This window comes from Halichoeres trimaculatus, unplaced genomic scaffold (assembly GCF_033239565.1).
Source record: "Halichoeres trimaculatus isolate MK-OKI-2021-1 unplaced genomic scaffold, fHalTri1.1 fHalTri1_scaffold_10, whole genome shotgun sequence".
NCBI lineage: Eukaryota > Metazoa > Chordata > Actinopteri > Labriformes > Labridae > Halichoeres > Halichoeres trimaculatus.
Genome location: NW_027437187.1, coordinates 7166580 through 7177861, shown reverse-complemented (window position 1 = coordinate 7177861; position 11282 = coordinate 7166580). Strand labels below are relative to the sequence as shown.

The 11282-nt window shown below is 44.9% G+C and overlaps 1 protein-coding gene across 1 annotated transcript in view; it reads left to right on the top strand.

The window, feature by feature from the left end:
• LOC141796179 (NACHT, LRR and PYD domains-containing protein 12-like) overlaps nt 1-11282 on the top strand; it is a 600880-nt gene that overhangs the window by 466588 nt on the left and 123010 nt on the right. The window lies entirely within an intron of this gene.

Here is an 11282-nt window from a genome sequence, read left to right as displayed (position 1 = left end):
AACTCAAATCCTACAATGAAACCGTCTAACAGGCAAGAATATCCCATTTGTCAAAACTCATCACAGACAGTAAAAACCATAGACATATATACATAGACGCCTCATTAGGTACTGAACCGCATAGCGTGTCGCCGCCATAATGGATGGGTCTCCTCACTGCATTCCAGCAGCAGACACAAACGGATTGAGCGCAAAGTGATTAATTATACCGGTATTTTGTGCCGCCTACGGTTGCTATAACCAGCACATTATTGAGAGCAGATCACATGGGATTACCTTTCACAAGTAAGACTTCACAATAATTTTGTTTTATTGCCCATTTATCATTTTATGTCATTATAACTAACGGTATTGGACTATCGACAAAATGCTAATAGTGGGAGCTGGTACTCTCTCACTTTATCTCAAGTGTTTTTCTTCTTCTTCACATTTTTAAGATTTCCAAGTGACACTGGCTTGAGAAGGCCCCCTTTACAGCATCTCTCCATACAACCACAGCCACACCGATGACAGCCCCTCTCTGCCCCTACCATCATATCACCTACCACCTCAGCAAATGATGCTGTTGATCCTCCTCTGCTTGTTAATACTCCACCCTGTGTGTATTTTTATGACTCTTTAATACTTTCTTTTTTGTTTTATTTACTATGATATATTTACATTTACAGTAACTATAATTATACTGCAGCTGCTAGTGTTAAATGACTTTTCTCCCTTTTATAACAAATTATTAATATTACTGTTGTTCTACTTCTAATCTATTTTTTTTTCTTTATCTTTGTTCTTATAAGCAGCCATACTACAGTTGAATTTAATGTCATTATCATTGTGGCTGATGTTGCTATCATTATTATTAATTTTACTATGATAAAGTAGTAATAAAAAGAAATACTTATTATTATATAATTATAATGATAATAATAAGAATTATTTTTATTATTATATTAGAAAATATGTGTGAAGTTGGCATTGTGAATATATATATTTATATATATATATATATATATATATATATGACCACAAAAATGTTGTTGCTCATACATTTTGTCTCTCCGTCTCACTGTACTGTCTCATTGCACAACAAAAAATAGCACAATAAAAAGTATTTAAATTTGAAAGAATGTATTAAAATGTGTGACCGCCTCCTGTGTTATTAGTACATTTCTGTTGTTTGTGACAAACGTAACCGTGTGAAAATCGAGTAAATATTCGCTGAGTTATGCTCATAATAGTTCATTCTACACCTTTCTCAGTATAATAAACACACTGGGGCGGTGGTGTGAGACCCATCCAAGATGGCGGCTGGCAGCTATGTCAGCTCCAATAGGCAGTGCCAGTCAGTGAGGCGTCTACATATAATGTCTATGGTAAAAACAACCCTAAAATTATTTTCTCCACCTTTGACCTTTTAACCAATACCAATTTTAAAAATCCCTCAGAGGCACCAACAGATGCTCTCTGCGAGGACTTTGCTAACCACTTCGGAAGTAAAATCGATGATATAAGGTCTGGTCTTTTAACACATTAAAATGTGACTTTTAACACATATGGACAGTTGCTTTTATCTGAGGAAACACTGGAGAGTTTTGCCCTGGTTGATGCAAGGACACTTGGTCGAGTTTTCTCCCAAGTAAAGCCCACAACCTGCCTTTAAGATCCAATTCCCACATCACTTTGTAAGACGTTTTATGGTTTCTTTGAAGAACAGATTTAATTGTTGTAAATTGCTCCCTTATTTTTATTTACATTTATATTATCTTAAGTCTTGTGCATTTAACGGTCATCATTACTGCCTGTCTTAATCTTTTAGTTTTTAGCTCCAGTGTTTCCTTATGGGGGCCCTCCACACTGGGTGTTGTGTCTGGCCCACCCACGGGGATGTCGTGGAGTCCTGGAGATCCCTCAGACCTGGGGGACTGGAAGAGGCTCTAAGTGATAGTATTTGAAAGAGAGTGCATTTTCTCTTTGCTATTTCAAGCACCTTGTGAAGAGCAAAGTGACCTGAAGGTCAATGAAAGTGAGCCAGCACCAAAATAGGCAAGTACTAACTCGGCTCAATATATTAAAAAATGTTATTGGCCCTTCAGGTATTTATTATAGGCTCACTACCCCTGTCTTTCTTCTTTCCTGCTGAAATATTAGCTTATATTTCTTCTCACATGGCCAGTGTCATCAAATATTGTTTGTTGAATCAACAAGAATTGGTTTTGCATCAAAAAATTTCAGATTTTGTCCTGTCATTGGCTCACACAGGAAGCCTTGGGTGGTCGTGATGCTGAGATGACAGAGGTCAGTCCTGGTCCTGGACCATCGAAGGTGGTCTATACACAGTAAGTTGCCTGTATTTTTTTTATGTCATGGTTTTACATCCAATCATAATTCAGTTCTGTTTGGCCATGGCGGTATTCAGGAGTCTTCACAGTGATGGATGTTTTTAACTGCCTGATACAGCTCAGGACTGTCAGGAAGCAGTGTTGAACGCATCAACATTTTTCTCATCACATTTATTTCCCTGGTGTGTGTGCATGGTTAGTGGCCTGTTAAACCAGTGTGGTCCTCACAAGCAAGGGTTTGGTCCTGATTGTGTGTGTGTGTGTGTGTGTGTGTGTGTGTGTGTGTGTGTGTGTGTGTGTGTGTGTGTGTGTGTGTGTGTATATTTGTGTGTATGGTTAGTGCCCTGTTATACGAGCGTAGTCCACACAAACAAGGGTTTTGTCCTGACTGTGTGTGTATATGTTTGTGCATGGGTAATGTCCAGTCAAACCAGTGTTGTCCTGGTAGATGTGTTAAATATAAGGTGGTCATAGCTTGAGATTCTTTCACAATATTTCATCTATAAATAGACAGAAATTTTTCTTGATTTTTTTGGATCTGTTTTTTCTTTGTTGCACCTCTCTAGAACAAAGGGAAAGGTAGGTCCCCACAAACCACCACTTGGCTGGTTTGGGAAAAGTGTCTCGATAAACCACCGAAACCTCTTTAAGTATGTCTGTGTGTGTGTGTGTGTGTGTGTGTGTGTGTGTGTGTGTGTGTGTGTGTGTGTGTGTGTGTGTGTGTGTGTGTGTGTGTGTGTGTGTGTGTGGGCGCGCGCTTGCATGTGTGTGCTTATGTGTGTGTGTGTGTGTGTGCGCTCACATGTGTCTCCCTCTGTCACCCCCCCCCTTTCTCTCTAGACTTCTCTCTCCTACTCTCTCTCCTCTGTCTCTCTCTAACCTAACACAGTCGAGGCAGGTGTCTGTCTAACATGAGTCTGGTTCTGTCTGAGATTTCTGCCCATTAAAGGGAAGTTTTTCCTTGCCATTGTAACTTGCTAAATGCTGCAAAATCCTGCAATCATGGTGGGTTAAGATGAGATAAGACTCCTTATCTTGTCTTGATGTTGGGTTTCTGTTGCTAAAACTTTATTAACATTTGCGGGTTTAGACCTGTTCATGTTTTTGTAAACTGTCTCGAGATATCGTTTAAGACTTAAAAAAGACTGGTTGAGGGGGCGCTAGTGAGCAGGCTATGGAATAGACGTATGTCGGAGCTCTCCAGAACATTCTTCTCCAAAAACGTTAAAATAGCACAAATTTTTATATTTTTTTTCATTTCTTTAACAACTAGTTAAACATTTCTAAAACATTTATGTGAAGGGATATGGCTGGTAAAACACAAAAGACCCGTAGCGTCGCTTCATCTGCATCGAGGCCTAATCCTCTGAGTTCATCCCCGAGGGAGAGTGATAGCCCGACCCCCACTGACATGGCCTCGATGTTAGCAACCAAAGCTTTCAGGCGGGAGCTGCTCACATCGCTACGTGAAGACATCGGTCATATTATCAAATTGGAGATAAGAGAGACACTGGAGAAGGAGATGGTGGGGCTCCGTGGAGACATAAATAAGGTAAAAACAGAGCTGCAATCCTATCGGAGCTCAGTTGCTAAGGAGTTAACCTCGCTAAAAGACACTACAACTGAAGTGGAAAAGAGCCTGTCCTCATGTACAGATGATTTTACAGAGTTAAAGCGTGAGGTTAAACTCACACTCTCTACAGCCAGCGTCAGGACAGGGAGGCCAGCCACGCCCGCCTACACTACCTCCAAGACTGTGTCGACATCCTTCGCCAAGCCAGGATGAAGCAGCGGACCAAGGTAGACGGAATGACCATTTCCGTCTACCCAGATTATACTACACAGGTGGCCAGAGCCCGATCAGCGTACAACGTGGTGAGGCAACAACTCAGAGAGCTCAAAGGAGTTAAATATGGTATCCTACCCGGCTCGCTATAGGATCACCCATAACAACCAGGAGCGGATCTTTTCCACGCCAGAACAAGCGCTGGGTTACATCTCAAAGAATATCTCCACCCATTTTGCTTTTCTTTTCTATTTGCCAGTCATGTTTACTTACATTTATGGTTAACTTACTTTGAACACTATTGAGTACTCCAATTGCTGCCTTTTGTTCTGGGGCTCTAGTGGAGTGTTAAGTGTTGACCCAGTATAACTATGCCGGGATTTAGCCTAGGGTTAGGAGAGGCTAGAGCAACCTGGGGATTCGTACAGGTCAGCTTAGGGTTTCAAGGCCTTTTTATTATTTTTGGTTTTACTTTTTTGTCTAACAAGGAACACTTACATGCTCTTATATTTTTTTACAACAATTGTTATTGTAAAGGGGATGTACATTTTGCCTGAACTGGTCCAGCTGGGCATAGAGCTATACATCTATACATTATATAAAGATAAACTCACAGGGTTTAACCTCAACAAGATTCATTAGCTGGAATATCAAAGGGATCCAACACCCCATCAAGTGTAGTAGGGTCTTTGCACACTTGAAATCATTAGGTTCAGACATCATGTATCTCCAAGAGACCCACCTCCAAAATAATGAATATAATAAATTGAAGAAAAACTGGATTGGACAGATATTTCACTCAGATTATGGTGACAGATCCAGAGGGGCTGCGATACTGATTAAGATAGGCTTGCCTTTTATGCCAATTAATATAATACCAGATAATAATGGTTGATTCATCATAGTAACAGGTAGTGATGTGCGGATCAATACTGAAATATTGATACTTCCAATACCAGATCTCTAGGTTCTAAAATTGATTCTCAAATCAAAATATCGATCCTTTTGATACTTTAGTCATTTGACATTATGTATATCATTAACAGGAACAAAGTGGAAAATATTTTAACGATCGAGACTCGGAACAATGACATAGATGGTGGGAACTACTTTTTCTTCCGCCTGGGTAAGAGCGTAATGCGGAAGCTCGCTCGCTCTCACCCAATCACTCACTCTCGCTCAATCACTCACTCTCGCTCAATCACTCACTCTCGCTCAATCACTCACTCTCGCTATGGCGGAGCGTAAACAGAGTGCTGTGTGGAGCTATTTCAGCTCCATAAACAGCCAAGAGTCAGCGTGCGACATATGTGGGAAAAAAGTAAGAAGTTGTGGCAACACAACAAACCTTATAAAACACCTGAAGTTGTCCCATAACACACAATATGAGGCATGTGTTTTAAGTCGGACGGAAGAGGAGAGCGCAGCTTCAGGTGCTGCTGCTCATAGGGCAAGACAGACGTCTCTGGCCGAGTCCTTCTCTGCTGCAGGCAGACACTATCCAGGTAACAATTAAAAATGTGGAACTTAAGCGGTGCTAAGCACTGTTACTGCTGAAGTTGTTCTAATTAATATGGTTATGAAAAGTAACAAAATAGATACACGCTTCAAAAAATAGCTGCACGAGTTAATCTTGGATTAATAATAGGCTATCTATCACTGAGAAAATCTCACACCCAGTATTATAAAACAGCAAGTGTTTGTATCCCCTTATTATAGGCTATTTAGAGAGTGTACATACATAGTTAAATCTAAATATGATCAAGCATTAAATGCAGAGTAGCTCTATCATTTGTTTTGCCCTGTGATTTTGTGTCCTTTGAAATAGAAATAGAAATAGAAAATACTTTATTTATCCCTTAGGGGAAATTCAGGAGTCACCGCAGCATTTAAAAAACAAAAGTAAGAAAGAGTATAGAAAGTGCAAAAAGGTCCATAAGAAATTAGATGACGACATCCCGTCCACCACTCGTCCACCACTCTCCAGCCCAGCCAGCCTCCACCTCCATAGGGTCCAGGACTGAGCCTCCCCAGCAGTCCGTTCAGTCTCTGTCTCCTGGATCCTGTCTGCCCACTGCAGGCGAAGCTCCTCCAATAAGGGACCGTCCAATGTCAGCTCCGTCAGCCACATCCGTGAACAGCACGATGCCGCTGGGTAAGCTAGCTCGTCCATCCCCCGGAGCTGTGGGTTTTCTCAGAACCATGTACGCGGTCCGATTTTCGGAATCTCCCGATTTTGCGCGGGCATTTTTTCATAGGAAATTAGGCCTGTATTTAGCCTCTCATTAAACTGGCCGTAACTCCACAAAACGTAGCCCGAGGGCTCTGAAACTTCTAGGGTGCGTCCGTCAGGTCACTAGGAGCGTCCCCAGATGGTTTTCTCAGAACCGGGTTCGGGGTCCGATTTTTGGAAAATCGCGATTTTGCGCGGGCATTTTTTCATAGGAAATTAGGCCTTAATTTAACCTCTCATTAAACTGGCCGTAACTCCACAAAACGTAGCCCGAGGGCTCTGAAACTTCTAGGGTGCGTCCATCAGGTCACAAGGAGCGTCCCCAGTGGGTTTTCTTAGAACCGGGTTCGGGGTCCGATCTTCGGAAGTCGCGATTTTGCACGGGCATTTTATCATAGAAATATAGGTCTGTGTTTAGCCTCTCATTAAACTGAAAGGAGCGTCCCCAGTGGGTTTTTTCAGAACTGGGTTCGGGGTCCGATTTTCGGAAAATCGCGATTTTGCACGGGCATTTTTTCAAAGGATATTAGGCCTGTATTTAGCCTCTCATTAAACTGGCCGTAACTCCACAAAACGTAGCCCCGAGGGCTCTGAAACTTCTAGGGTGCGTCCGTCAGGTCACTAGGAGCGTCCCCAGTGGGTTATCTCAGAATCAGGTTCGGGGTCCTTTTTTCGGAAAATCGCGATTTTCCGCGGGCATGTTTTCATAGGAAATTAAGCCTGTATTTAGCCTCTCATTAAACTGGCCGTAACTCCACAAAACGTAGCCCGAGGGCTCTGAAACTTCTAGGGTGCGTCTGTCAGGTCACTAGGAGCGTCCCCAGTGGGTTATCTCAGAATCGGGTTCGGGGTCCTTTTTTCGGAAAATCGCTATTTTCCGCGGGCATGTTTTCATAGGAAATTAAGCCTGTATTTAGCCTCTCATTAAACTGGCCGTAACTCCACAAAACGTAGCCCGAGGGCTCTGAAACTTCTAGGGTGCGTCCGTCAGGTCACTAGGAGCGTCCCCAGTGGGTTATCTCAGAATCGGGTTCGGGGTCCTTTTTTCGGAAAATCGCGATTTTCCGCGGGCATGTTTTCATAGGAAATTAAGCCTGTAATTAGCCTCTCATTAAACTGGCCGTAACTCCACAAAACGTAGCCCGAGGGCTCTGAAACTTCTAGGGTGCGTCTGTCATGTCACTAGGAGCGTCCCCAGTGGGTTATCTCAGAATCGGGTTCGGGGTCCGATTTTCGGAAAATCGCGATTTTCCCAAGCATGTTTTCATAGGAAATTAAGCCTGTATTTAGCCTCTCATTAAACTGGCCGTAACTCCACAAAACGTAGCCCGAGGGCTCTGAAACTTCTAGGGTGTGTCCGTCAGGTCACTAGGAGCGTCCCCAGTGGGTTATCTCAGAATCGGGTTCGGGGTCCTTTTTTCGGAAAATCGCGATTTTCCGCGGGCATGTTTTCATAGGAAATTAAGCCTGTATTTAGCCTCTCATTAAACTGGCCGTAACTCCACAAAACGTAGCCCGAGGGCTCTGAAACTTCTAGGGTGCGTCCGTCAGGTCACTAGGAGCGTCCCCAGTGGGTTATCTCAGGATCGGGTTCGGGGTCCTTTTTTCGGAAAATCGCGATTTTCCGCGGGCATGTTTTCATAGGAAATTAAGCCTGTATTTAGCCTCTCATTAAACTGGCCGTAACTCCACAAAACGTAGCCCGAGGGCTCTGAAACTTCTAGGGTGCGTCCGTCAGGTCACTAGGAGCGTCCCCAGTGGGTTATCTCAGAATCGGGTTCGGGGTCCTTTTTTCGGAAAATCGCGATTTTCCGCGGGCATGTTTTCATAGGAAATTAAGCCTGTATTTAGCCTCTCATTAAACTGGCCGTAACTCCACAAAACGTAGCCCGAGGGCTCTGAAACTTCTAGGGTGCGTCCGTCAGGTCACTAGGAGCGTCCCCAGTGGGTTATCTCAGAATCGGGTTCGGGGTCCTTTTTTCGGAAAATCGCGATTTTCCGCGGGCATGTTTTCATAGGAAATTAAGCCTGTATTTAGCCTCTCATTAAACTGGCCGTAACTCCACAAAACGTAGCCCGAGGGCTCTGAAACTTCTAGGGTGCGTCCGTCAGGTCACTAGGAGCGTCCCCAGTGGGTTATCTCAGGATCGGGTTCGGGGTCCTTTTTTCAGAAAATCGCGATTTTCCGCGGGCATGTTTTCATAGGAAATTAAGCCTGTATTTAGCCTCTCATTAAACTGGCCGTAACTCCACAAAACGTAGCCCGAGGGCTCTGAAACTTCTAGGGTGCGTCCGTCAGGTCACTAGGAGCGTCCCCAGTGGGTTATCTCAGAATCGGGTTCGGGGTCCTTTTTTCGGAAAATCGCGATTTTCCGCGGGCATGTTTTCATAGGAAATTAAGCCTGTATTTAGCCTCTCATTAAACTGGCCGTAACTCCACAAAACGTAGCCCGAGGGCTCTGAAACTTCTAGGGTGCGTCCGTCAGGTCACTAGGAGCGTCCCCAGTGGGTTATCTCAGAATCGGGTTCGGGGTCCTTTTTTCGGAAAATCGCGATTTTCCGCGGGCATGTTTTCATAGGAAATTAAGCCTGTATTTAGCCTCTCATTAAACTGGCCGTAACTCCACAAAACGTAGCCCGAGGGCTCTGAAACTTCTAGGGTGCGTCCGTCAGGTCACTAGGAGCGTCCCCAGTGGGTTATCTCAGAATCGGGTTCGGGGTCCTTTTTTCGGAAAATCGCGATTATCCGCGGGCATGTTTTCATAGGAAATTAAGCCTGTATTTAGCCTCTCATTAAACTGGCCGTAACTCCACAAAACGTAGCCCGAGGGCTCTGAAACTTCTAGGGTGCGTCCGTCAGGTCACTAGGAGCGTCCCCAGTGGGTTATCTCAGAATCGGGTTCGGGGTCCTTTTTTTGGAAAATCGCGATTTTCCGCGGGCATGTTTTCATAGGAAATTAAGCCTGTATTTAGCCTCTCATTAAACTGGCCGTAACTCCACAAAACGTAGCCCGAGGGCTCTGAAACTTCTAGGGTGCGTCCGTCAGGTCACTAGGAGCGTCCCCAGTGGGTTATCTCAGGATCGGGTTCGGGGTCCTTTTTTCGGAAAATCGCGATTATCCGCGGGCATGTTTTCATAGGAAATTAAGCCTGTATTTAGCCTCTCATTAAACTGGCCGTAACTCCACAAAACGTAGCCCGAGGGCTCTGAAACTTCTAGGGTGCGTCCGTCAGGTCACTAGGAGCGTCCCCAGTGGGTTATCTCAGAATCGGGTTCGGGGTCCTTTTTTCGGAAAATCGCGATTTTCCGCGGGCATGTTTTCATAGGAAATTAAGCCTGTATTTAGCCTCTCATTAAACTGGCCGTAACTCCACAAAACGTAGCCCGAGGGCTCTGAAACTTCTAGGGTGCGTCCGTCAGGTCACTAGGAGCGTCCCCAGTGGGTTATCTCAGGATCGGGTTCGGGGTCCTTTTTTCGGAAAATCGCGATTTTCCGCGGGCATGTTTTCATAGGAAATTAAGCCTGTATTTAGCCTCTCATTAAACTGGCCGTAACTCCACAAAACGTAGCCCGAGGGCTCTGAAACTTCTAGGGTGCGTCCGTCAGGTCACTAGGAGCGTCCCCAGTGGGTTATCTCAGAATCGGGTTCGGGGTCCTTTTTTCGGAAAATCGCGATTTTCCGCGGGCATGTTTTCATAGGAAATTAAGCCTGTATTTAGCCTCTCATTAAACTGGCCGTAACTCCACAAAACGTAGCCCGAGGGCTCTGAAACTTCTAGGGTGCGTCCGTCAGGTCACTAGGAGCGTCCCCAGTGGGTTATCTCAGAATCGGGTTCGGGGTCCTTTTTTCGGAAAATCGCGATTTTCCGCGGGCATGTTTTCATAGGAAATTAAGCCTGTATTTAGCCTCTCATTAAACTGGCCGTAACTCCACAAAACGTAGCCCGAGGGCTCTGAAACTTCTAGGGTGCGTCCGTCAGGTCACTAGGAGCGTCCCCAGTGGGTTATCTCAGAATCGGGTTCGGGGTCCTTTTTTCGGAAAATCGCGATTTTCCGCGGGCATGTTTTCATAGGAAATTAAGCCTGTATTTAGCCTCTCATTAAACTGGCCGTAACTCCACAAAACGTAGCCCGAGGGCTCTGAAACTTCTAGGGTGCGTCCGTCAGGTCACTAGGAGCGTCCCCAGTGGGTTATCTCAGAATCGGGTTCGGGGTCCTTTTTTCGGAAAATCGCGATTTTCCGCGGGCATGTTTTCATAGGAAATTAAGCCTGTATTTAGCCTCTCATTAAACTGGCCGTAACTCCACAAAACGTAGCCCGAGGGCTCTGAAACTTCTAGGGTGCGTCCGTCAGGTCACTAGGAGCGTCCCCAGTGGGTTATCTCAGAATCGGGTTCGGGGTCCTTTTTTCGGAAAATCGCGATTTTCCGCGGGCATGTTTTCATAGGAAATTAAGCCTGTATTTAGCCTCTCATTAAACTGGCCGTAACTCCACAAAACGTAGCCCGAGGGCTCTGAAACTTCTAGGGTGCGTCCGTCAGGTCACTAGGAGCGTCCCCAGTGGGTTATCTCAGGATCGGGTTCGGGGTCCTTTTTTCAGAAAATCGCGATTTTCCGCGGGCATGTTTTCATAGGAAATTAAGCCTGTATTTAGCCTCTCATTAAACTGGCCGTAACTCCACAAAACGTAGCCCGAGGGCTCTGAAACTTCTAGGGTGCGTCCGTCAGGTCACTAGGAGCGTCCCCAGTGGGTTATCTCAGAATCGGGTTCGGGGTCCTTTTTTTGGAAAATCGCGATTTTCCGCGGGCATGTTTTCATAGGAAATTAAGCCTGTATTTAGCCTCTCATTAAACTGGCCGTAACTCCACAAAACGTAGCCCGAGGGCTCTGAAACTTCTAGGGTGCGTCCGTCAGGTCACTAGGAGCG